Raw genomic sequence first — 26,871 nt, forward strand, 5'->3', positions numbered from 1 at the left:
TCCGGCCTTTCCCTGTCTCTCTGGGCCCCCGAGGTGCAGGCCTGCTTCTGGGAGCCCGGGCGCTGAGGCTGCCGCGCGCAGTCGCCGGGAGTCAGACCGACTTTCCACTGAGGACGGGCCACATATTTCCGGTGTCACTTCCCTGCCTCCTCCGACTGTCGTGTGGAGAGACTGCCATTCTGCCGCGGGAAGGCGTTTGCCAGCCAGCCCGGCAAGCAGCTGGTTCCTCGTGCCTCCCGTGCGCCTCGCAGGTGCGGAGCCCGCGACATCGAGCGCTGTTCACATATGGCTTTCACCTTCCATAACATTCCATTTCGGTTTGGTTAGTCTTTTTAGCTTAAAAAAAAAAAAAAAAAAAAAGGAATGTTTCTATGTTGCTTGTCTGTTCCATAGATACATGGCATGATTTCATCCTCTTGCAAGCTGGCAGCTCTAGTAGATGTCTTAAAATTTTCTTTTTTTTTTTTTTTTGAGAGACAGAGAGAAACAGCATGAGCAGGGGAGAGTCAGAGAGAGAGGGAGATACAGATTCCGAAGCAGGCTCCAGGCTCTGAGCTGTCAGCACAGAGCCCGACATGGGGCTCAAACCCCGGAAATCGTGAGATCTTAACCTGAGCCTAAGCCCGATGCTCAACCGACTGAGCCACCCAGGTCCCAGTAGATGTTTTTAAATCTGACATTTTTTTCTCAGTAAAACACAAGAGGAATTGCTGACATACTGTGTGCCAGAGCACTTGAAGCAAATCTATTTTAAAATTTATTATTTTGAGAGAGAGAAAGAACCAGCAGGGGAGGGCTGGGGGTGGGGGCACAGGGGATCTGAAGCGCACTCTGTGCTGAAAGTAGAGAGCCTGAAGCAGGGCTCAAACTCACAAACCCACAAGATTATGACTTGAGGGGAAGTCAGAGGCTCAACCAACTGAGCCACCCAGGTGCTCCATAACCCAAACTATTTCTTGATCATGACCTGAGCCGAAGTCAGAGGCTTAACCATCTGAACCACCCAGGCGCCCCTGACCCAATCTATTTCTAACTTGAATACTGCAGCTAAGAAACTTGCCGGAGTGGTGCCTTATTATTTTTGCCTCCTTGATACTATCTGAAGTGCACTCAATGGGTAGCTGAGTCCCGCCCGCTCTGCCATCCAGGGGCGGTCAGGCACTGGCATGATCCCCACCTGCTTTGCCAGCCTCCCGGTGCAGTGGCTGGCCTCCTCCCAGCCTCCTCCTGGCATCAGGAGTACCAAGGATCACTCACTTGCTGAAAAGCAGAGGCCACAAGCATCTCTTGTGGTTTACTGTAGGGTGTGTTATCTTTCTAGAGTGTAAGCAACACGTTCCTAGAACAAGTGTCAGAAATATTTTGCGTGTATTTTCAGTCTTGCCATAAAAAATTATTCATTTGTTTAGAAAGATGCCATGATTTATATGCTTAGGGATGAAATTTTGTAAATGATTTTCTTAATTATAATAAATAGCCCTGTATACTCTTTTATGGATTCAACTAGTTAGTACAGCTGACCACTGGTGGCCAGACCTGGGATTAAGGGCATTACACACGTGAAATACTGACAAGCTTGTGAAAAGAGAACCATGAGAATGGTCAATCAGCCCAGGCCCCTCACAGGTGCACCTGCTCCTTATGCTGGGGTGATGGCACATTTGACACTCTCAGGGAAGATCATAGCTTTCTAGCGCTCAGCTAACTCCCACCCTGGAAAAACAAGGAAGGAAGAAAACCTAACACTTAAAAAAAAAAAAACTATCTTTCTTTTAATCAGTTCTGTGCTAATGGTGCCAGTTATTATTTCACAGTTTTTCTGTTCTTCGATGTGAAATCCCCCTAGTTTGTGAAGCTGGTTGGCGAAGAGAGGAACACATAGAAAAGGTCACGTTGCGGAGGGTGAAGATCACCCGTAGGGTTTGCGGCTGCAGCCTGAGTCCCCGCATGCCGTTCAGCTCTGAGTTGACCTTTTCCTCCTTTCTTGCCTTTCATCCTGGCGTCAGCCTGCAGTCTGCCTCACTTGAGAATAGAAAGTTGGGGGGACGGGCAGGGGACAGCTACACCTGCATCTCCCCTTGCCTTGCGTTGATTTCCACTTGATTGATGGGTTCCAGTGGGTTTTGACATTATTCTGGGCTTTACTGAAACAACATACTGACTCCTGGTTTGTATAGGTTAATTTTTAATAGCATCTTGGAAAATTTTATGCACCCAAGTTTTCTACCATTTTGGGAAATTAGGCAGGGAAGATGAAATTCATGCTACTCTTTGCAGGTCCTCTTAAAATCCTGATTTCTTTTAGGGTTCCCAGATCCAATTCCCATGTGTGGGTGCACTCCCCATGCATACCACCAAACAATTCTCCAGCAATTCATTGAGAATTCAATGCAATCCTGACACTGTCTACCAGAAGACAGCATCAGATTCCACAGGCTAAGGTTCATTCGGTCGCACCAAAAGGCCTCCCACTCCCGACTTCAAATGCCAGGCCCGAGCACCAGTTACCAGTGCTTCTCACCGCCCGCTACGGGCTGAGGGTTCCTGTGACGCCTCCTCTGGTTGGATTAATTCACTAGAGTGGCTCACAGAACTCAGAGACACGCTAACTTACATTTACCATTTTATTAAGGGATATGATAAAGGATATAGATCAACAGCCGGATGCAGAGACCCATGGGGCAAGGTCCTGAACTAAGAAGCTTCTGTCCTCATGGAGTTTGGGTGGAAAATGGTGGCCTATGGAAGCATTTCGGTTTCCCAAGTGGGTAAGGTCTTTATAAGAAAAAAAGGCCCAAAAGCTGTTCTCTTGGGTTTTTATGGAGGTATCACTGCATAGACATGATTGACTAAGTCACTGGCCATTGGCTGATTCAAGCTGTAGCTCTTCTCTCCTTTCCAGAGGTGGGACTAAAAATTCCAACCCTTTAATCACAAGGTCGGTCTTCTTGGCAGCCAGCCCCTTGCCCTTGGGTGGGGTCCAAAATTCACCTCATTAATAACAAGACACCCATTTGTGGCTCTGAAGCATTTTCAGGAACTGTGGGAAAAGACCAAATATATCTGAGAAGTGTGATCAAATATATGTTTCCTAAGTCATATTGCATGATCTTAATAGATCCTTAAATAACTAAATTTATACCTTTCATATTTATTTGTTGAAGGATGTGGGAAAATATTTTAATTTTGGCAGAAGATTGCTCCTTCTCTCTCCCTCTCAGCCCTTCTGCCCAACCCACTGTGAGCACAGTTCTTTGAGAACATGGCTAGAGAGTAAGGGTGTGGTTTTGCAGAGCAGCCCTATTGCTGTTTTGAACGTCAGTAACATGCAGGAAGGAGTCCCCCTTTTCCTGCCTTCTCTAACATGCAGGCCTGGACTCAGGCTCTTCCGCAATCGCACGTCAGGAGAGATCAATAGCTTGAGACTCAGGAGGTCCAGGTTCTGGCCGCTCTATCCCAAGAGCTCCCATATGACAATGGGCAACCTCTGCCTCAGTTTCCTAAGCTGGTCCTTCGGGTCCTTCAAACCTCTGTTGATTTATAGATTTGAAGTATAACTGATATGAGCGTATTTATGGTGTCCTGGTGCTTTTTTTTTTTCCTGTTGGCTTTTAAGATATGGCATATACTGAGTTAGGAATCCTTTTATAGGAAAAATGATTTCTAAACTATTCTCCTGGTGAACATTTTTTCCACTGAGCTCTGAGGCCTAGAACATTGCTCTGTGAATCTGTCAACACTGGGGAGGTTTACTTACTGCAGATGGGCTATTTTATGCTAAAGGGCTCTTCTTTCCCCATTGTTGTTTCCGGATATTACCTTATAAACCTTTCCCAGCCAGACTTTGCTATGGAGGACGGCCATGGTGAAATCCGCTACCATTGGCCTTGAACAGAGGAAGTGCCCCGGCTGAGAAGTTAGCATGAGGCAAAGTCTCTAGGGCTACCATCAGGGCTGTGATGTCAGAACATACAGTTCCAAATGGTCCTCTTCTAGGTGGTGGACACAGTCACGGATATCAGAGTGCGGACTTTAGTTACACTGCAGCCTTATCTGCTTATGTGACCTGACCGATTTCTAAACACACATACATTTTCTGTAAAAAAAAAAAAATGTATGGCTAACCAACTCAAACAAGTTGATAGAAGGTACTTCTATTGTAATATGGGTGGAAAGCCTCGTGAAATACTTTAAAGTCACTGTAGCATACCAGTTTTTAAAATAAGTCATGTGGCTTACCTGAGTTCAATTTCTCCTAACAACAGAGGTCTGGTACAAAATTATGAATGCAGCGGCACCTGGGTGGCTTAGTTGGTTGAGTGTCTGGCTTTGGCCCAGGTCATGATCTCACAGTTCGTGGGTTAAAGCCCCGCATCGGGCTCTGTGCTGACAGCTAGCTCAGAGCCGGGAGCCTGTCTTCAGATTCTGTGTCTCCCTCTCTCTCTGACCTTCTTCTGCTCATGCTCTCTCTCTCTCTTTCAAAAATAAAACATTAAAAAAAATAAAAAAAAAATTATGGATGCAGGTAAAACTAGAATGAATTCACCAATATCTCTAAATTGACTATGTTCATTGCCCTACCTTGGTTAAGGTGCCATTATTCCCTCTACTAAATCTTATCCATCCAATAAGATCTCTCGGTTTCCTCCTCCTGTGATTTTCCCTTCTTTGAACATCTCTAGGACCTACTTGATTAAGCACCACCTTGCCCTATAGATTTTTTCCAGTTTCCTATCCCAACATAGGTTTTCATTACCGTAGGGGCAGGAGATGTTATCTGATGCAGCTTGTACACAGGCAGCACCATTGAGCTCAGGGCTTTGTGTCCACGTAGGAGGCTGTGTTTCTCAAGCTGGGTCATAGGTGATAGCACGGTGAGAAATTCTGCAAGGATACACAACAATCCTTAATCTTAATAATAAAGCATCAAAATATGCAAGGTAGGAACTGACAGAAGTGCAAGTTGAAATAGATGAATTCACGATTATAGTTGGAGACGTCAACAACATTCAATCAGTAATTGACAAACCCTCCAGGCTGAATGTCAGTAAGGACGTATGGAAAGCATAATCAATCAGCTAGCTCTAATTGACTACTTCAGGGGAAGCAGATCTTACACTATACATCCTTCTCAAGCTCACATAAAATATTCAACAACCTATGCCACATTCTGTGCCATAAAACACACCTTACCGAATTTAAAGAATAGCAATCACACAAAGTATGCTCTCAGGCCATGGTGGAATTCAAGTGGAAATAAACAATGGAAAGATAGTGGAAAAATCATTAAATACTTGGAGATTAAACAGCATGTTTCTAAATAACACATGGGTCAAAGAAGCATCAAGAGAAATTTAAAAATAACTGAACTAAATGAAAATGAAAATACAACTTATCAAAAGTGTAAGTATCAAGGGAAATTCATATCATTGAATGTATAAATATTAGAAAAGAAGATCTAAAATCAGTAATTTAAACATCCATTTTAGGAAACTATAAAAAGAAGAGCAAGTTATATCCAAAGCAAATGACAAAATTAGAGAAGAAATCAATGCAATTGAAATAGAATATCAGTAGGGAAAATACTAACAAAAGATTCAATACAGCAAGACAGCAGAACAATCACAAACATTTATGTACATAACAACAAACCAATGAAATATTTGAAGCAAAAATTGATAGAATCGAAGGGAGAAATAGAGAGTTCTACAATAATAATTGAAGACTTCAATAACTCACTCTCAATAATGGATAGAATCACCAGGCAGATGATAAGAAAATAGGGAATCTGAACAAATGATAAGCCAACTATGTGTAATAGACATATATGTAACATTCTTCCCAACAATAACAATATACATTCTTCTTAAGTACATGTGGGACATTCTCCAGGATTAGCCACATATGTTAAACCACTGATAAATCACAATGTATTTTAAAAGATATCTATCACAGATAGTATCTTCTCTGACCACAATGGATAAAGTTAGAAATTAATGCAGAAGGAAATCTAGAAAATTCACAAATTTGTAGAAATTAAACAACACACTTAAATTTTTTTTTAATGTTTTATTTATTATTGCGACAGAGAAAAACAGAGCATGAGCAGGGAAGGATCAGAGAGAGAGGGAGACACAGAATCTGAAGCAGGCTCCAGGCTCTGAACTACCAGCACAGAGCCTGATGCAGGGCTTGAACCCACGAACCGTGAGATCATGACCTGAACAGAAGTCGGGGGCTTACCTGACTGAACCACCCAGGCACCCTGACAACACACTCTTAAATAACCAATGGGACAAAGAAGAAATCGTAAGGGGAATTAGAAAATACTTAGAGATGCATGAAAACAAGGAACACCATATACCAAAACTCATGGGCCCAGCAAAACCAGTGCTAGTGGAGAAATTTATATCTACAAATTTTTCTATTACAAAGGGAAATCGCAAATCAATACCCTAACATTACAATTTAAAGAATTAGAAAAAGAAGTAAAATCTAGTAGTTGGAAGGAAATAAAGATTAGAGCAGAGATAAATAAAATTGAGAATAGAAAATCAGTGAAACCAAAGATAAACAAACTTGATAAATTTTTAGCTATATTCATGTAAGAAAAAAAGAAGATTCAAATTCAACAACAACAATAAAAACTTGATAAAAAGATGGACAGCAGTGTCTGGGTGGCTCAGTTGGTTAAGTGTCTAACTCTTGATCTCAGCTCAGGTCCATGAGTGTAAGTCCCACATGGGGTTCTGGGCTAGATGTGAAGCCTACTTAAAAAAACAAAAATAGGCAAAGGACTTGAACAGATGTTTCTCCAAAAAAAAAAAAAAAAAAAGACACATAAGCACATGAGTAGATGTTCGGTATCACTTATTATTAGGGAAATGTAAGCGGGGGAGGGGCAGAGAGAGAGGAAGAGAGAGAATCTCAAGCAGTTTCCATGATGTCAGTGTGGAGTCTGAGGCAGGGCTTGAACTCACAAACCGTGAGATCACAACCTGAGCTAAAATCAAACGCCAGATGCTTAACTGACTGAGCTGCCCAAGGTACCCCAGAATGACTATTTTTTAAAACAAACAAACAAACAAACAAACAAACACAAAATGAGAGATGTAGAGAAATTGGATCACTTGTGCACTGCTGGTGGGAATGTAAGGAGATGCATCCACTATGGAAAATGTATGGTGATTCCTCAAAATATTAAAAGTAAGATTATCATATGATCCAATAATTCCACTTCTGTGTATTAACCCAACAGAATTAAAATCAGGGACACTGATATATATGTATACATATGTTTATAGCAGCATTTTGCCAATATCCAAAAGGTGGAAGAAACCCAGATGTCCATCAATGGATGAACTGATAAAATGTGGTAATACATACAATAGAATATTATCCAGCCTTAAAAAGAGAGGAAATTTGGACATATGCTACAATAAAGTAGTCTGAAAAAACCCAAATACTGTATGATTCTACACATATGAAGTCCCTAGACTGGTCAAATTTACAAGTCAGAAAGGAGAATTGTGGCTGCCAGCAGCTGAAGGGAGGTGGGAATGGGAAGTGACTGTTCAATGGGCACAGAGCTTGAGTTTTACAGGATGAAAAAAATTCTGTGCATGGATGGAGGTGATGGTTGCATAAAAATGTGAATGTACTTAATGATACTGAACTGTACACTTAAAATGCTTAAAGTGGTAAATTTTATGTTGTGTGTATTTTACCACAATATTTAAAAACAAATGGTGTATTAAAAAATGAACAAATTATGGCTACATACAATGCATTGATAAATATCACCATCATAATGTTGCAGAAATGAAACCAGATGCCAAAGTATACAGCTGTATAATTCCATTTATATATTTAAAAAGAAAACAAAATTGAGAAACTGGGGTCCTGGCTTCCAGTAATGGTGATATAGTCTATGAACTAACTCTCACAGATGACAATGATAAAATCCAGATAAAATGTTATGTATTGTTATATAGAAATATGTACCTATATATAATACACATAAGATACATGGGTATCTATCTCCAGAAAGCACGCAGAAGAGAAAGGAGTCTACCCTTGAACGATGGGAACTGCAACAGGAGTCATTTGCAAGCTTGAGTCTTTTTGCCTCAAAGTACTTCACAATCTGGGCATGGCCCCGGTAGGTAGAAAACCAGTCTTACTTGTGGTGCCAGTAGCAGAGTAGCTGGAAAGTTAGGGGAGAAATTCTGGAAGGGAGGGAGCCACAAAGGGGTAAATTCCAAAATATATATGTAAGTTTTCCCTAAGTAAGGGATAGATCTTTAAATCACATATGTGCAGAACATCTTTTAGGGGACCCAGCCTCAAAGAGGATTTTGGCCATATCTTCTGTAGGTGAGGTTTTGAGCACAAGTTAACTCTGTGCTAGGAAACTACCTCTCTTCAAAGAAATACAACAAAATCCAAAGTCTCTATAACTATCCTTGATAATGTCTAGTATAAAATTTTTTAAAATCATGAGATTGTGAAGAAACAAGAAAATTTATTTCGTACACAAAACAAAAAGCAGGCAGTGGAAACTGTCCCTAAGATATCCAAGATGCTGCAGTTAGCAGACAAGGATTTCAAATCAGCCACTTTTAGGGGCGCCTGGGTGGCTCAGTTGCTTAAGCATCTGACTTTGGCTCAGGTCATGATCTTGCAGTTCATGAGTTTGAGCCTCGCGTCAGGCTCTGTGCTAACAGCTCAGAGCCTGGCGCCTGCTTCGGATTCTGTGTCTCCCTCTCTCTCTGCCCCTCCTGGGCTTGTACTCTGTCTCTCTCAAAAATAAATAAACATTAATAAAAATTTAAAAGCAGCTACTACAAAATTGTTCCTGGGGATAAAGAAAAATGTCCTCATAGGTTGGGAGCCATCTCTGAAGTAAGGCGGGTTTGCAAGGCCTCCCACCGTCAGACAGCGACCGGCGTCTGCACCCACTCAGCCCCACTCAATTTCTGCTGGAGCAACCGACCCCCAAGGCGCCTGACTAACTGATATCAGGAGTGACTTGCCTTCTTATGCTAAAAATACCTTGTAAGAATTGTACCTTGCGAAAAAACTTGTTACAGGAGTTTCTTCTTTTGTGATTATAGGAGCAAATGTTACATTTCCTGAGAAAACCCATTTTTCCTCCCCTCAGAAAACAGGCCATTGCCCCCTGCTCATAAAAGAACTAACTTTTGCCTTTGCTATGCTAAAAAACATCACCTTGTACTTGAATGCTAAAGATCCCTCCCTTCCCCATATGATAAACACCTAGTCACCTACTGATCAAGGTTATGCATGAGTCTTCCGCCTATCTATGTTCTGGGAAATTTTTACATACCAAAGAATTTGTTATCAGAAATTATTGTCTAAGACAATTGCCACTTCTGTTTTGTACCCCATACATTTTTTCCATAAGTAAGGCTGACTCTCCCATCAGTGCAGAGATGCCAGCCAGCAGAGCAGGGTCGCCTGCCTGGTGAAGAGAAAGAAGCCGCGGCTCTCACTCCTTTTCGCCGACACCGTCCATCCTTCAGGGAGCCCTGGACCTGCTGGAGCTGGACTCTGGCACTCATAATTAATGAACAGATGTGGAAACTCAACAGAGAAATGGAAATTATAAAAAGGTTAGAAAGATGATAAGATGTAAAGGAATTTACCTTTGAGCTTGTCAAAAATTAAAAGCCTAAAACTCGGGGGGGGCGCCTGGGGCTCAGTCAGTTAAGCATCTGACTTTGGCTCAGGTCATGCTCTCATGGTTCGTGGGTTCGAGCCCTGCATCGGGCTCTGTGCTACCAGCTAGCTCAGAGCCTGGAGCCTGCTTCAGATTCTGTATCTCCCCCCGCCCTCTCTGACCCTCCCCTGCTCGAGCTGTCTCTCTCTCTCTCTCAAAAAATGAATAAAAAACACAAAAAAAATTTTTTAGCCTAAAACTCGGTAGAAAACCTAAATTTTTAGATCCAAGAAGGTTAAAAAAAATACAAATCATACTAAAACTAATGCATCATAGTCAGACTACAAAGATCCAAAGATGGTAAGAAAATCTTGAAAGCAGTCAGGAAAGGACACCACATTATATACAAGGAATAATATGAACGACAGATGATATACATCATCAAGAATACGAGACAAATCAAAATGATATCTTTAAAGTGCAGGGAAAAAAGTCAATGTCAACAGAGGACTCCACATTCACTCAGCAGAACTCTCCTTCAAAATGAAGCAGAGGCCACAATGAGACACCACACACCTATTAGAGTGTCTAGGGGGCGCCTGGGTGGCTGTTGGTTAAGGGTCTGACTTCAGCTCAGGTCATGATCTCATAGTTAGTGGGTTCGAGCCCCACGTCAGGCTCTGTACTGACACCTCAGAGCCTGGAGCCTGCTTCAGATTCTGTATGTGTCTTTCTCTCTGCCCCTCCCCTGCTCATTCTCTCTCTCTCTCTCTCTCTCTCTCTCTCAAAAATAAACATTAAGAAAAAAAATTTAAATGTCTAAAATAAAAAATAAAATTGCAAATAGCAAGTGCTTTTGAGCATCTGGAATGACTAAAGCTGGAAATGCAAAATGATAGTGACTTTAGAAGATAATTTAGCAATTTTTTGTAAAGGTAAACATTAGATAACCAAGATATTCCACTCCTCAGTATTTAGTTAAGTGAACTGAAAACTAATGTTAAAGTCTTGTGTGTGACTATGCGTAGCCACTTTAGCCATAATTGCCAAAAGCTGGAAATAAGCCAGGTGTCCTTCACTAGGTGAGTGAAAGAAGAACCCATGATACATCCAGACACTAGGATACCGCTCAGCAACAAAAGGAACGGATGGCTGATTCACACAAGGACAAGGATGCATCATAGATGCTTTTCTCTAAGTGGAGGAAGTCAGACTCAGAAAGCTATATATTACATCATTCCTCTTACATGACATTCTAGAAAAGGAAAAACTAGAAGGATGGAAAATGATCAGTGGTTGCCAAGGGATAAGGGGAGGGGAGGAATGGACTGCAAAGAGGCAGCAGACGACTTTCTGGAGTGATCTTCAGTGTTAGCCATTTAAGACATGGGTTGCCTTTGTGAAAGAGGGAGGGAGAGGGTTGTCAGGGGGCCTGAGCGAAGCTGGTTCAGGTGCTTGGTTACACAGTGTATTCAACCTGCAGTAACTCGCTGAGGTTTACATGAATGGTTTCTGCACATATTCCTGTATGCATATTTATGTCAATTAAAATTTAAGTACATATTTGCATAAATATCCTCACTCAGTATCTATCTCAAAATAAATAGCAGCATTTGGTTGTGTTTTGTTTTAAAGTAAAACATGGTTGCTCGTGGCGTATCAGATGGATTTTAATATTACAAGAATGAATGTCCCAAACCTTGGGTGACTCCTAGGATCTATTTTTGCTTCAGTTTGGTAGGTCGCATGGCTTGATTTTTTATGATGCTATTTTTTTTCCAGAAAAGTCCTCCCTTCCAAAGCTGTGTACCAACACCAGGACACCTAGCACAGCACTTCGCACTTGTTTCTCATGGGATGTGTTGACAGGAACAAAGCCAGCAGCAGAGGTCTGTTCATGCACAGCACAGTGAGCAGGCGACGGCAGGTAAGACTGAAAGGCTACACTCCGCAACGAGCGTTCTTACACTTGATCTGATAAAACTATTCGCAGTGAGTGCACCCAGCAATGTCGGTTTCAGCCTTGCCTGTGGTCACCTGATGAGCTATAAAAAGAAAACCCCATGATGCCCAGGTCCCCCTCCAGGGATTAGGATTTAAGATCTGTTGATTTGGGTTCTGTGAATTTCGAAGGCCCCCCAGCTGATTTAATGTGCAGCTAGGGATGCGGGCCACAGATTCAGGGCCAGGGATGCATTTGCTGTAAGTGATTTCCACGTGTGCTCTGCGGTCTTAGAAAACAGCTCTGCCCTGTTAAAATCTAAGGACTACCTCAGATTACTCAGCTCTTTGTCTACACTGCAACAGGAGGAAATGTCTTCTTAGCAGATCTATCTTTATGCCACTTGCTTTCAGAATAAGAGCTTGCTTCGGGCACAGCAGTTTGATTTAGTCTGTGTTGAAAATCATTAATAGCCTACAGATACCAAAAAGGGATGAAAAGAATTTGCAAACACGTGGAGTACATTATACATGTTTTCAAATTTCTCTTATGATTAGAAAGTAAAACTCTACTGCTGAAGACTTGATTTCCTAAACTCAGCCCTCAGCCATTTCCCTAAATTATTCCAAGTCTTTCCAATTCACTCAGTATGCTCTGGATTATTCCCAACATGAAGAGTACGAGATGGATGCAGATCTTAAAGGAATTCCTCTTCTATGCAGAAGTCTCACTTTCCAGAACCTCGGGCGACAGGGAAGCTGCATGCAATATGATCTGCAGGGAGTGGAGGCGGGGTCTCCGTAGTCAGGAGGAGACGATATGGGGTCCCTGCCCAGCCACCTAGGAGCTGTGGGGCTTCGGACTAAAATTTCTTGACTTGGAACAGTTACATAAACCTCATTTACAAGAAAAAGCATAAGCATACTAATTACAAAAACAGCCTGGACTCTTCATTCCTCCTTGTGGTCCACGCCCTTTGCAATGTGATTTTATAGCTGCCCCCCACATACACACACACTGAGAGGCAGACTCTCTTCCTCCTAATCTTGCATCAGGCCTGGTCTTACTTGCTCTAGCCAACAGAAAGCAGTGGGTATGACAGCAGTGTGCCAGTTTGGGGTACGGGCTCAAAAGGTCTTAGATGCTTCTGCCTTTTCTTTCAGAGCACAGCTGTATGCAAGCCAATGTTAGCCGGCTGGAAAATGAGGTACCATGAGGAAGAGAACCAAGGTGCCCAGGTGACAGCCAGCTCATCCCCAGAAGCAGAGCCCCCCAGTCAACCAGCTGCTGACCACATATGCATGAAGGAGTCCAGCAGAGTCCAGATTAGTCCTGATGAGCCCAGGCTAATCTGCTGCCCAGCTCAATCATGAGCTAAAGTATTGGGGTGGTTTCTTATACAATGGCTAATAATACATACATTAATTGCAGACAGGATGTCAAGATTCAATGATATATTAATTATAAGTTACTTAGCAGACAGATGTACTATAGATGATGATTTCCTTCTTCCCTTAGTTAAAAAAAAAAGTTTAATGTTTTATTTATTTTTAAGAGCAAGAGAGCACAAGTGAGAGAGGGCAGAGAGAGAGAGACACAGAATCTGAAGCAGGCTCCAGGCTCTGAGCTGTCAGCACAGAAGTAGAGAGCCTGATGCGGGCCTCAAACCCATGAACTGTGAGATCATGACCTGAGCCAAAGTCAGTTGCTTAACCGACTGAGCCCATCCAGGTGCTCCAACTTCTTCCCTTATTTAATGCTGGATCCGCTGAGTTAAACGGAAGTACATGTAGACAAGCATGTATGTGACTGGTGCTTAAACTCACATAGTGCCCCACACTGCCAGAGCAAATACGTGACCAGAGTCTGACGGTAGGACCCAAGCCCAGAGGGCAAAATAACAAAATTGCCCTTAATCTATTCCCTCCAAATCTAAACTCTGGACATCACGACTGTGGACAGGTCTGAAGCCATGGAGTTCCCTCCTCCTGGGGCGCCATCTCCCTTTCATTGCTGTCTAATCTCTGGGAAGGGGGAATGGGCCCACTCCAAGACGCAGTTGGGAAGCAGTGTCCATTTTGGGAAACTTCTTGCTTGTGCCCCTCTGCTTCCTCTCAGGGTGCTCTGTCTCTTCTCCCCTTTGGCAGAGGAGAGAAAGGAGTGTGACACTTCACCTCCTGGGGGTCAAGGGGAGTCTGAGCCCTCACTGTTGCACTCAGTGTGCATACCTATCAACACATACGAGTCCTCAGCACCTGGAATGTGGCCAGTCTTAGTTAGGATGTACTGAAGGTGTAAAATAGAATGAACTTCAAAGATTTAGTACAAAAAAAGGTAAAATATTTCATTATAAGTTTTATATTGATTACACATTAAAGTACTATTTGAGATTTATTAGGTCAAATTAATAGTGTTATAATCAATTTCGCCTTTTTTCCCTTAATTTTCTCTAATGTGATTTGTAAAAAATTTAAATCTGTAGACATGGTTCACGTCCAATTTCTACTAGACGTGAAATTGCTGCCTTAGAGGGCTGCCTCCTCAAAGGACCAGAGGCCGGGAAGGTTAGGAAATGTAAAATTTTAAAGGAATTTGGCATTTTACTGTTACCATTTGTGAATAAAAGATTTAATAAGGCTTCAAATTTAAGGTTTAATACTGCCTTAGAGGGCTGCCTCCTCAAAGGACCAGAGGCCGGGAAGGTTAGGAAATGTAAAATTTTAAAGGAATTTGGCATTTTACTGTTACCATTTGTGAATAAAAGATTTAATAAGGCTTCAAATTTAAGGTTTAATACTCAAAATAAAATGCATTCATTTCAACATTGCACTCAGGGTGTTTTGTGCACGGGGGTGCAGAAGCTCCGTGAAGAGGCTGTCTTTGGCTCCAGACCTTTTCTACTTAGCTTCTCACAGATTGGCTCGAGGGCCCAATATTTCCATTTTTCATAGATGCTCTTCCTCCAGGGTGATTAAGGAATAAGGCTGAAATGAAATTTGAAGCTCTCACAAACCAAAGGATTTTTCTTTCTGTGGCTTACCAGCATTTTCAGTTTCTAATATCAGAAATACTAATTGTGAGGTGCTTGGCTGGCTCAGTCAGCTAAGCATCTAGCTTCAGTTCATGTCATGATCTCACTGTTTATGAGTTTGAATCCTGAGTCAGGCTTCGTACTGACATTTCAGAGCCTGGACCCTGCTTCTAGATTCTGTGTCTCTTTCTCTCTCTGTCCCTCCCCCACTTGCACTCTCTCTCTCTCTCTCTCTCTCTCTCTCATGAAAATAAATAAGCATTTAAAAAGGAGGAAAGAAATACTAATTGCAGGCCATAGCTGGGGAAAAGAACATAATGGAGTCTAGAGTCACACTGCCGCTAACTTTCACAGGCATGTGCGCTACCAAAAAGGGACATAACTTCCAACAATCCAGTAATTTCCCAGGACTCAGTCTACACTGAGCATTCGGCTGTGACAGTTCCCAGTGCCATCACGGGTATTGAAATGGGATTGTGCACTGAATCCAGACAGGGCTGGGATGCTTGAAGAGAGCAAATCTTCACTTTAGTAAAAGCAAGCCTAATGGCCAACTTTAGCTGATGCAAGGTAACTTTTTTTCTTTTACTTTTCCAGTAAACATCTCCATGGACAGAAGCTCAGTCTCCACATAGCAGTGTGTTGATGGGTGCTTGGGGATATGACTAAATTCAAGAGGAATAAAGGAGATGAAATCCACATTTTAACTGTGAACAGATGAGTCACTGAAAAACGTTCAGATGCATAAATCGATGTATATATTAATCATCACAGCAATGTGAAATGCAGGAAAATGATAAAGCATGGTCACTTATGTATTTTCTTCCTGCTCCCCCTTTTGTAAACTTTTCAAGTTCCTAAGTATATTCTTTATGAGAAAAAAAGTCCCATTGACATCAATGTGAACATTTAATATTATACAATTAGTTTTTCACTTTTTAAAATTTTGTTTGGACACTTTAAAGCCAAAGATATATAGTTGAACATCTTACATATTCCATTTTTGTAAAAACTCTGAATGTAAAAACCTTCCTTTCTTCAATTACTAATAATAGTTGCAATCTGCCCATTCTATGAAGAATACACTTGTAGTAACTGTGGAGAGGTGGAAAAGAAATAACAAATGTTGCTTGGCAATATATCTGAACAAGAACTTAGAACAACAGTCATTAAACTACTAGCCGGGCTTGAAGAAAAGCACAGAAGATACCACAGAAACCCTTGCTGCAGATCAAAGACCTAAAAACTAGTCAGGCTGAAATAAAAATGCTATAACTGAGGGGTAAAACTGACTGGATACAGTCACAGTGAAGACTGAAGAAGCAGAAAACAGAACAGGTGACATAGAAGATATCCTTATAGAAAATAATCAAGCTGAAAAGAACAGGAAAAGGAAACTATTAAGGCATAGGGGAGACTTAGGGAACTTAGTGAATCCATAAAATGAAACAATATCTTGGTGTCTCAGAAGAAGAAGAGCAGGAAAAGGGTTATTTGAACAAATTATAGCTGAAAGCTTCCCTAATCTGGGGAAGGGAACTGGCATTCAAGTCCAAGAGGCACAGAGAACTCCCCTTAAAACCAACAAAAAGAGGTCAACATCACAACATATTGTAGTGAAACTTGGAAAACACAAAGATAAAGAGAGAATTCTGAAAGCAGTGAGAGATAAAAAGGCCTTTAACCTACAAGGGTAGACACATAAAGTTAGCAGCAGACCTGTCCACTGGAACTTGGCAGGCCAGAAGGGAGTGGCAGGAAATAATCGATGTGCTGAATGTGAAGAATATGCAGCCGAGAATACTTTATTCAGCAAGGCTGTCATTCAGAATAGAAGGAGAGATAAAGAATTTCCCAGACAAAATCTAAAGGAGTTAGTGACCATTAAACCAGCCCTGCAAGAAATTTTAAGGGGGACTCTCTGAGTGGGGAGGAGGGAGAGGGGGAGGAGGAGAGGAAGAAGAAGAGGAAGAAGAATAAGAGAAGGAGGCAGAGGAGGAGGAGGAGACCAAAACAACAAAAATTACAAAGGACCAAAGAACATCACCAGAAACACCAACTCTACAGGTAACACAATGGCACTAAATTCCTGTCTTTCAATAATCACTCTGAATGTAAATGGACTAAATGCTCCAATCAAAAGACACAGGTTATCAGAATGGATAAAAAGAGATCCATCTATATGTGCCTACAAGAGACTCATTAGACCTAAAGACACTTGCAGATTGAAAGTGAGGGGATGGAGCACCATCTATCACGTTAATGGATATCAGAAGACAGATGGTGTAGCCATGCTTATATCAGACAAACTAGAATTTATTTTTTTTTTTATTTTTGAGAGGGAGAGAGAAAGAGAATGTTAGTGGGGGAGGGACAGAGAGAGGGGACAGAGGATCAGAAGCAGTCTCTGTGCAGAGAGCCTGATGCAGGGCGCAACCTCACAAACTATGAGATCATGACCTGAGCTGAAGTCAGATGTGTAACCAAGTGAGTCATCCAGGCATCCCAGACACACTAGATTCTAAAACAAAGACTGTAACAAGAGATAAAGAAGGGCATTATATAATTAAGGAGTATATCCATCAAGAAAATCTAACAGTTGTAAATATTTATGCTGCCAACCTGGAAGCACCCAAATGCAGAAATCAATTAGTCACAAACATGAAGAAACCCACTGGTAATAATATATTAATAGTAGTGCATTTTAAGCCCACTTATAGCAATGGACAGATCACCTAAGCAGAAAATCAACATTAAACAATAGCTTTGAATGACACACTGGACCAGATGGACTTAACATACACATTCAGAACATTTCACCCTAAAACAGCAGAATACACATCTTCTCAAGTGCACATGGAACATTCTCTAGAATAGATCACACGGTTGGTCATAAATCAACCCTCAATAGGTACAAAAAGATCGAGATCATACCATGCATATTTTCAGATCACAATGCTATGAAACTTGAAGTTAACCACAAGAAAACATTTGGAAAGCCTCAAATACACATAGATTACAGAACATCCTACTAAAGAATGAATGGGTTAACCAGGAAATTAAAGAAGAAATGAAAACATACATGGAGCCCAAAGAAAAGAAAAACACAACAGTCCAAACCCCTTGGATGCCGCAAAGTCAGTCCTAAGAGTGAAGCATATTGTGATTCAGGCCTATCTCAAGAAGCAAGAAAGATCCCCAATACACCATCTAACCTTACACCTAAATGAGCTAGGAAAGGAACAGAAAATAATGGCCTAAAGCCAGCAATATAAGGAAAATAATAAAAACTAGAGCAGAAATAAATTATACAGAAACAAAAAAACCAGAACAGATCAATGAAATTAAGAGCTGGTTCTGTGAAAGAATTAGCAAAATTGATAAACACTTAGCTAGATTTATCAAAAAGAGAAAGGATCCAAATAGATAAAACACAAATGAAAGAGAAGAGATCACATCCAACACCACAGAAATACAAAGTTATAAGAAAATACTATGAAAAATTATATGCCAACAAATGAGGCAATCTGGAAGAAACAGATAAATTTCTAGAAACATACAAATTACCAAAACTGAAACACAAAGAAATAGAAAGTTTGAATAGATCCATAACCAGCAAAGAAATTGAGTCAGTAATTAAAAATCTCCCAAAAAATGAGAGTACTGAGCCAGATGGCTTCCGGAGAGAATTCTACCAGACATTTAGATACGTTCTGTCAAAGCGAGCACACTAGCAGACATTTCAAGAAGAGTAAATACCTATTCTTCTCAAACTGTTTCTAAAAAATATAAATGGAAGGAAAGCTTCCAAACTCATTTATGAATGAAGCCACCATTGCCTTGATTCCAAAGTCAAAGATCCCACTAAAAAGGAGAACTACAAGCCACTATCCCTGATGAACCTGGATGCAAAAATTCTCAGCAAGACACTAGCAAATTGAATTCAACAGTACATTAAAAGAATCATTCATCATGACCAAGTGGAATTTATTCCTGGGCAGCAGGACTGGTTCAATATTTGCAAATCAACATGATACACCACATTAATGAAAGAAAGGATAAGAATCATATGATCTTCTCAATAGATGCAGGAAAAGGTTTTGACAATATATAGCATCTTTTCTTGATATAAGAAAAAAAACCCTCAAGAAAATAGGGGTAGAAGAAACATACCTCAACATCATAAAGGCCATATACAAGAAACACATAGCTAATATCATCCTCAATGGGGGGAAAAGCTGAGAGCTTCCCCCCTAAGGTCAGGAACACGACAGGGATGTTCACTCTCATCACCGTTGTTCAACATAGGCCTAGAAGTCCTAGCCTCAGCAATCAGACAACAAAAAGAAATAAAAGGTTTACAAACTGGCAAGAAAGAAGTCAAACTTTCACTCTTCGCAGATGATATGATACTCTACGTGGAAGACCTTAAATATTTAACCAAAATTTGCTAGAACTGATACATGAATTCAGCAAAGTCACAGGATATAAAATCAACGTACAGTAATCTGTTGCACTTCTATACACCAATAATGAAGCAGCAGAAAGAGAATCAATCCCATTTACAACTGCACCAAAAACTGTAAGATATCTAGGAATAAACCTAACCAAAGAGGTAAAAGACCTATTTGCTGAACACTATAGGATGCTTATGGAAGAAACTGAAGAAGACAAAGAAATGGAAGAACATTCATTGCTTATGGATTGTAAGAACAATATTGTTAAAATGTTGATACTACCCAAAGCAATCTACACATTCAATGCAATCCCTCTCAAAGTAACAGCACCATTATTCACAGAGCTAGAACAAACAATTCTACAATTTCTATGGAACCAGAAAAGACCCTGAATAACCAAAGTATGTTGAAAAAGAAAACCAAAGCTTGAGGAATCACAATTTCAGACTTCAAGCTGTATTACAAAGCTGTAATCAATCATTAAGACAGTATGGTACTGCCACAAAAACAAACACGTAGGTCAATGGAATAGAGAACCTAGAAGTGGACCTACATATGTATGGCCAACTAATCTCTGACAAAGCAGGAAAGGATATCCAATGGAAAAAAGATGGTCTCCTTAGTAAATGGTGTTGGAAAACTGGACAGCAACATACAGAAGAATGAACCTGGACTACTTTCTTATGCCATACATAAAAATAAATTTAAAATGACAAAAGACCTACATGTAAGAAATGTAAGACCTAAATGTAAGGAAACAATCAAAATCTCACAGGAGAAAACAGGCAACAAGCTCTTTGACATAACTTCCTATTAGATATTTCTCCAGAGGCAAGGGAAACAAAAAAATGAACCATGATCTAAAGATAAAAAGCTTCTGCACTGTGAAGGAAACAATCAACAAGACTAAAAGGCAACTGACAGAATGGGAGACGATATTTGCAAATGATATTGGATAAAGGGTTAGTATCCAAAATCTATAAAGAACCTATCAAACTCAACACCCATAAAACAAATAATCCAGTGAAGAAATGGGCAGAAGACATGAACAGACACTTTTATAAAGAAGACATCCAGATGGCTAAGAGACACATGAAAGATGCTCAACATCACTCATAATCAGGGAAATATAAATCAAAACCACAATGAGATACCACCTCACACCAGTCGGAATGGCTAAAATTAACAACTCAGGAAACTGTTGAACAGACATTGGCGAGGAAGGATATGGAGAAAGAGAAAGCCTTTTGCATTGTTGGTGGGAAAGCAAACTGGTGCAGCCACTCTGGAAAACAGTATGGAGGCTCCTCAAAAAATTAAAAATAGAAATACCCTAAGACTCAGCAATTGCACTACTAGGATTATTCAAAGGATACAAAAACGCCAATTCAAAGGGGCACGTGTACCACAATATTTACAGCAGCATTATCAACAATAGCCAAATTATGGAAAAGAGCCCAAATGTCCATCAACTGATGAATGCATTAAGATGTGATATTAATATGTACAACGGAATATTACTCCCAATGTGGACTCAAACTCACATCAGTGAGACCATAATGACCTGTGCCGAAGTGAGCCACTTACACTGAGTTACCCAGGTGTCCTGAGAGCCTTCCATATTTTAAAGTTTCTTATTCAATTTTTTGTATTATTTACTAATTAGCCTCTAAGTTGAAGGTACTAAAACCTACCTCATAAAGGAGTCTTATGAAATAATTAATATAAAGTGCTTGAGGTAGTTAGTGCCTGATTCATTATAGGTGTTCAATACTGCACATGTCACATTATATATATTATACAATTATTGAGAATTATATATTATAGTGATTGCTCCTTTCTCTGTTTATGTATATCATTTCATTAACTGTATTATGGATTAATAATTTTCACATTATAGTGAAATCCAAGATACACAGAAATGCCTCATCCTAGATATCTGAAGTCCCTAGATAGCTAAGATTTAAATTTTTTTATGTACCAATTTACTTCTAAACATATGTTTTTCACTTTAGACAAAATAAAAGAATGAGCTTTATGGAAAAATGTCAACCATTTCCAAATTCTCTTCCAAAATTGTTATGAACATATGTGACAGAGCTCTAGTCATACGGTGTGGCTGTTCTGTGTTCTGCTTTCCCCCGCCCAGCTTTACTGAGATACAACTGACATATAACATTGTGTTCTGTTTTAAAAAACTCCTTCGTCTGTGCTCTTGCATGTGCTGACACCGTCCACACAGTTGCCCGTGTTAATATGTTGGCATGCTGCACTGATTCCCAGCCGGTCAGAGGAGAGGACGTGAAGCAGTCTGGCTCTGAGCCCTTCCCCAAAACTCCAGGGATTCAAGACCTCGCTCGGGATGCATCACATATTCTTGGGGGCTGCTGATTTTTCCACTGCACCCGCTGGATCCAGTTCCCAGGCTGCCTACCGTCAGAGGGTAGATTTGATCTTGGATGCCAACATCCGTCCATTGGTGGCAGCTGCCTGGAGCCCTGTGCTAGAAAGGACTGTGAGGTCAAGTTTAGGCTTGGCAGGAGGGAGTGCTCTATTACCGGCGTCTTCCCAGCACCGCCTTCCCTGATGCTCCCACCTGTAATGGGACCATGTTAACAGATTTCAGGCTGGCTGCCTACTGACGCACAGACCCAGGAGCTTCAGAGGTGGGAAGCTCTCATTCCACCAGTACAGGTAACAATCTACTTGCACGAACAGTTGAATAACATGGGTTTGAAGTGCGAAGGTCTACTTATATGTGGAGTTTTATAGTACACTACTGTAAAATGTATTTTCCTTCATTTTGACATTTTCTCTCTGGTTTCCTTTACTGTAAGAATATAGTACATAATGCATATATAAATTAGGTGGTAATTTATTGTTTATGTTATCAGTAAGGCTTCCAGTCAACAGTAATTAAGTCGGGGAGGGGGGAGGTCAAAAGCTATATGCTGATTTTTGAGGTAGAGGAGTGTCAGGATCCTAACTTCAGTGTCGTTCAAGGATCGGCTGTATATTTATAGGCACTGTATTTGTGCTTTGAATTTGCACACTGATGCAGGCATTAATTTATGTAATATTCTAATGTTTTCAGAGTTGAGCATATTTATTTATTTTTAAATGTTTATTCATTTTGAGAGAGAGAGAGAGAGAGAGAGAGAGAGAGAGAGAGAGAGTGTGTGTGCACGTGCGGGGGGAGGGGCAGAAAAATAGAGAGAATCTCAAGCAGGCTTCGTGCTGTCAGCCCAGAGCCCCAGCTCAATCTCCTGAACTGAGAGAGATCATGATCTGAGCCAAAATTGAGTCAGACACTTAATTGATGGAGCCACCCCATGCCCTGAGTTGAGCATATTTAGATAGTTTTTGCATTTCTAATTTTTTTGCCTGTAGTCCCAAAATGTGATGTGTAAAACTGTTGTCCTTTTAGATTTAATAAGTATATTTTTGTGTTTTTAGAATACAATCAAAGGTATTTTTTTCTTGTAAGTTTGTTGGTGTGGTCTTTTAAAAATTGATATTTGCTACTATATTCTTTTGGGTATATACATACAAATCAGTTATGTTTTGCTTCCTGTGCTTTTCTTCTTTTTTCATTTCCTTTTTATTTTTTTAAAACCATTCCTGGCCCTTCATCCTTAGACTTTTGCTATGCTCTCGCATCTATGACCTAATATCCATTTGTCAATTAAGATTGCTTTCAGTTCAGGGCGCCTGGCTGGCTCAGTCAGTTAAGCGTCCAACTTCGGCTCAGGTGATGATCTCATGCTCCATGGGTTTGAGCCCGGCATCAAGTTCTGTGCTGACGGCTCGGAGCCTACAGCTTGCTTCAGATTCTGTGTCTCCCTCTCTACTCTTTCCCGGCTGACGCTCTCTTTCTCTCTCAAAAATAAACAAACATTAAAAAAACAAAAAGACTGCTTTCAGCTCTAGATACCAGAAATTCAGACAAATAATCGTGTGAATAAGCCAGGGTAGCAGATGAGGCTGCAGGGGCAGGCAGGGGCCAGGTATTCTAAGCTTTTATACTACTGCAATGGACAGCCGGGTCACAGCCGGGCCGGATTTAAGCAGAGCAGGGGCGGGGGGGATATAAACAGGCCTGCCTCAGGCTTACTACAGTTTGCTTCCAGCCAACCACAATAAAGTGAATATGCAGTGAAGTGAGTCAAATTTTCTGGCTCCCCAGTGCATATAAAAGTTATGCTTACACTATACTGTGATCTCTTAAGTGTGCAATAGCATTATGTCCTTAAAAATGTACATACCGGGGCACCTGAGTGGCTCAGTTGGTTAAGCATCTTACTTCAGATCAGGTCATGATCTCACAGCTTGTGAGTTTGAGCCCTGAGTCAGGCTCCGTGCTGACAGCGCAGAGCCTGGAGCCTGCTTCAGATTCTGTGTCTCCTTTCTCTGCCCCTCCCCTGCTTATGTGTGTTCTCTCTCTCTCTTTCTCTCACTCTCTCAGAAATAAGCATTAAAAAAAATGGACATACGTTGATTAAAAAGTTTTTTATTGCCAGAAAATGTTAACCATTACCTAAGCTTTCAGAGTTGTAATTACTGATCACAGATCACAGTAACAAATGTAGTAATAATAAAAGTTTGGAATAGTCTAAGACTTACCAAAATATGACACAGTGACACAAAGCAAGCAGATGCCTTTGTAAAAATGGCACCAACAGACGTGCTCAATACCGCGTTGGTTGCACAAAACTTCAGTTTGTTTAAAACACAGTATCTGCAGGTGTTTTAAAACAGTGTCTGCCTAGGTGGCTCAGTTGGTTAAGCATTCAACTTCGGCTCAGGTCACGATCTCACCGTTCATGAGTTCAATCCCTGCGTCGGGCGGGCTCTGTGCTGACAGGTCAGAAGCCTGGAGCCTGCTTCATATTTGGTGTCCCCTCTCTCTCTGCCTCCCCCCAACTCATGCTGTCTCTCTCTCTCTCAAAAAATGAGATAAAAATGAATAAACAAAAAATTTTTAAAACAGTATCTGCAGAGCGTAGTAAGGTAAAATGCAATAAAATGAGGTTATGTCTGTATGACATTTTTGAGATCAGTTTGGATGCTGAGTGGAGAAGAGACTGCAGGAGGAGAAGACAGGAAACAGGGAAGTGGTCAGGGCCTGTTTGGCACTCAACTGAGAGTGGGGAAGGTGGCTGAAACTGGTTGTAGAAACAGAGACAGTGAGAAGAGGCCGTAACCAGGCGGAGCCAACAAGCCACAGACTCGCAGCGGGATCGCACATGGGGTGAGGAGCGTGGAAGTGTCAAGAATGATGCCTGGGCGTCCCCCACCCCAGGGATGAGGGCCTAGGCTTGGTGGTCAATGGTTCTAAGAGCTGAGACCACGGGGGATCACTCTGAGAAGAGAGAGCAGGAAAGAGAAGCGGGAAAGGTGAGGATCACTAGAGATCTAGAGGAGGAGGAGCAGGAGGAAGTAGAGCAAGGTGAGAGGAGGTCCAGAAGAAAGGTTCTCAGCAATCCACAGGGAAGTGTTCAAGGAGTGTTTTCAAATGCGCCCAGGGATTTGTGCTGACAGGGATGGCAGGCATGCACAGAAATGACTGTCATAAAGGAAGAAGTTTTTACTCACAGCTCCCTAGAATCCGGAGCCACAACAGGAAGCTTCTAGGTTCATCAGGAGGCAGGGGAGTGAGGGGAGAGCATCAGTCTGAGCTTTTATCACAGGAAGGAACAACCGAGGCAGGCTAGACAGACTGTGTGGGTTTAGGAGTGGCCAGTCTGAATAGTTTCAGTGGGCTCTGGAGTATCGGACTGTCCCCAGTTATCTAGGACCCGGCCCCTGGGGTTATTAGGGCAGGGGAACATTAGCCTGGAGCGCAACAGTTTACAAAAGAGGTGACAGGGTGTAAACTCTGGATTAGCAGGTTTGCAAATCAAAGACCTGCTCCCCGCAGGTTATGTGCTATTAGCTAACCCCGGAAGGGGCAGTCCCATGCTGGTCCGTGAGGCCCCAGCTGCCAGAGCATCAGAGAAATTAAAATACAGAACATAAGAAAATATAGTTCGAACAAGGGAGAAGTGCTCAATTGTATCATCAGCATCAAGTGCAGCTAAATGACTGAGATAAGAACCGAAACTTGGCCTTGAATTTGGCAAATGGAAAGGTTTGGTGAAAGCCAGTTCAGTGAAGTAGTATGGAGGAAAGCTAGAATATATTGGGTTCAGGAGATAATGTGCAGAGAAGTGGCTTTAACAGAGCAGAGAAACAACGGTGAGAAGGCAGAGGATTTCAGGGTCAGAGCCAAGTGCCTTCGATTAACGCACATTAAGCACATTTGTATACTGATAGAAATGACCCAGCAGGCAGGGAGAAATGAATGAATCATTGCAGACAGAACTGCAGGACACTGTGGAGGGAGGCTGAAAGGATTCTGCAGTCCCAAACTTACTTGAAGTTACAGCTTTAGCATTTAAAATACATGGGATTTTTAGGGGCACCTGGGGGGCTCAGTCGGTTGAGTGTCTGGCTTTGGCTCAGGTCATGAGCTCACAGTTGGTGGGTTTGAGCCCCGCATCGGGCTCTGTGCTGACAGCTCCCGCTTGTGCTCTCCCTCTCAAAAATAAACATTTAAAATAAATGAGATTTTTGCCTTCTATTTCATAATACAGGCACACCCCACATCACATATCCTCAAGTACGGTTTCCCCGGAAGAACACTGAGTAATGAACACCAGAACGGCACAGTGGCTGTTTACCTATTTTTAGCTGATATAATTTATATTGAATTTTCAGAACTTAATAAGACATTGTAAACTAAATGGCTTGAAAAAAAAACCCTTCACACTGGCTCCAAATACAACTGGTAGACAATAAAATCACAGCAGTCACTTTGCAAATTTTGTAGTATCCACAACGGTGTGTGTGCATGTCTGATGGTGGTCTAAGAGAGGCCACTGCCACTTAATTGTGAGGTGACCAAGAGATAATGTTTTAGGCATTTATATCCTAATACGACATTTATAACACCTCTAGGTGCCATATTGTGATTCAGAAAATTGGCGGAATTTTTCAAGTGACCTGCTATTCCTTGTAATTTTTCCTGTTTAAAATAATGGCTAATATGTTTTTCTTAGTTTTCTCAGAGACAGTTTGACATCTGGGGCACAGATTACTGGCCTGGTCTCCGTTCAAAATTTTTAAATACTTACCTTGTAAATTATGTAACTTCGGTTGTTCCAAATCCTACAGAAAAATTGATGCTCCAGAAAGTTGTACCACGGAGTCTGCTGTTTTGCATCCTCTCTGCACAGATTTGGGGTTGTGCATGCATACTGCAGCTTGAGAAGCCTGTACTTGATCAGAAAAATTATGGAAAAACGAATTCTCACATTATGACAACAGCAGCAATCATTGTTTTAAAGCCTTTCAGGTGGGATTTTTAAAAAGGGATCTTAACGTGGTTCCGAAGGAGTCGTATTGTAGGGCAGAAAACAGAAATTGTGTATTATCTTCCTGCACAAAACTCCTAAACCTTTTGGGAGGACCCGAGAGAGGATATACGGCAAGACAGCAGCAGGGAGGAATGGAGAGCATGGCGAGAAAGGTGGGTTTGAAAAAGCAAGTTCCAGGTTTCCAGGTACCAGGTAGTTCCATGTTAGGCAATGAATTTGCGGTTTCGGATACGCAAGGCCGAGCTTCTGCTAAGGTTCCGAAGAAACGCAGGTCCACACTCACCCCTAACGGGACACAGACAGACGCCAGGCCGCCACAACCCGCGCGGCGCTGCCGCATT

General features: G+C 41.4%; 2 long non-coding RNA genes across 3 annotated transcripts in view; one reads left to right on the forward strand and one right to left on the reverse strand.

The window, feature by feature from the left end:
- The window catches only part of LOC115296875, a 37,865-nt gene extending 22,526 nt beyond the window's left edge, over positions 1–15,339 (forward strand). The window contains exons 2-4 of the long non-coding RNA XR_003911112.1: positions 11,465–11,609; positions 12,788–12,862; positions 15,253–15,339. This is a non-coding gene — a long non-coding RNA (uncharacterized LOC115296875). The remainder of the gene's footprint in view (positions 1–11,464; positions 11,610–12,787; positions 12,863–15,252) is intronic.
- Positions 1–26,849, reverse strand: part of LOC115296876 — a 39,171-nt gene extending 12,322 nt beyond the window's left edge. The window contains exons 1-3 of one of the 2 annotated variants that reach the window (XR_003911113.1): positions 26,288–26,849; positions 4,757–4,884; positions 7–336 (exon numbers count right to left, since the gene is read on the reverse strand). This is a non-coding gene — a long non-coding RNA (uncharacterized LOC115296876). Of the gene's footprint in view, positions 1–6; positions 337–4,756; positions 4,885–26,287 lie in introns of those variants that run through there. The other variant, XR_003911114.1, reaches the window with a different exon arrangement.
- Between the last annotated feature and the right edge of the window lie 22 nt (positions 26,850–26,871).

The sequence above is a fragment of the Suricata suricatta genome, chromosome 7 (genome assembly GCF_006229205.1).
Source record: "Suricata suricatta isolate VVHF042 chromosome 7, meerkat_22Aug2017_6uvM2_HiC, whole genome shotgun sequence".
Lineage (NCBI taxonomy): Eukaryota > Metazoa > Chordata > Mammalia > Carnivora > Herpestidae > Suricata > Suricata suricatta.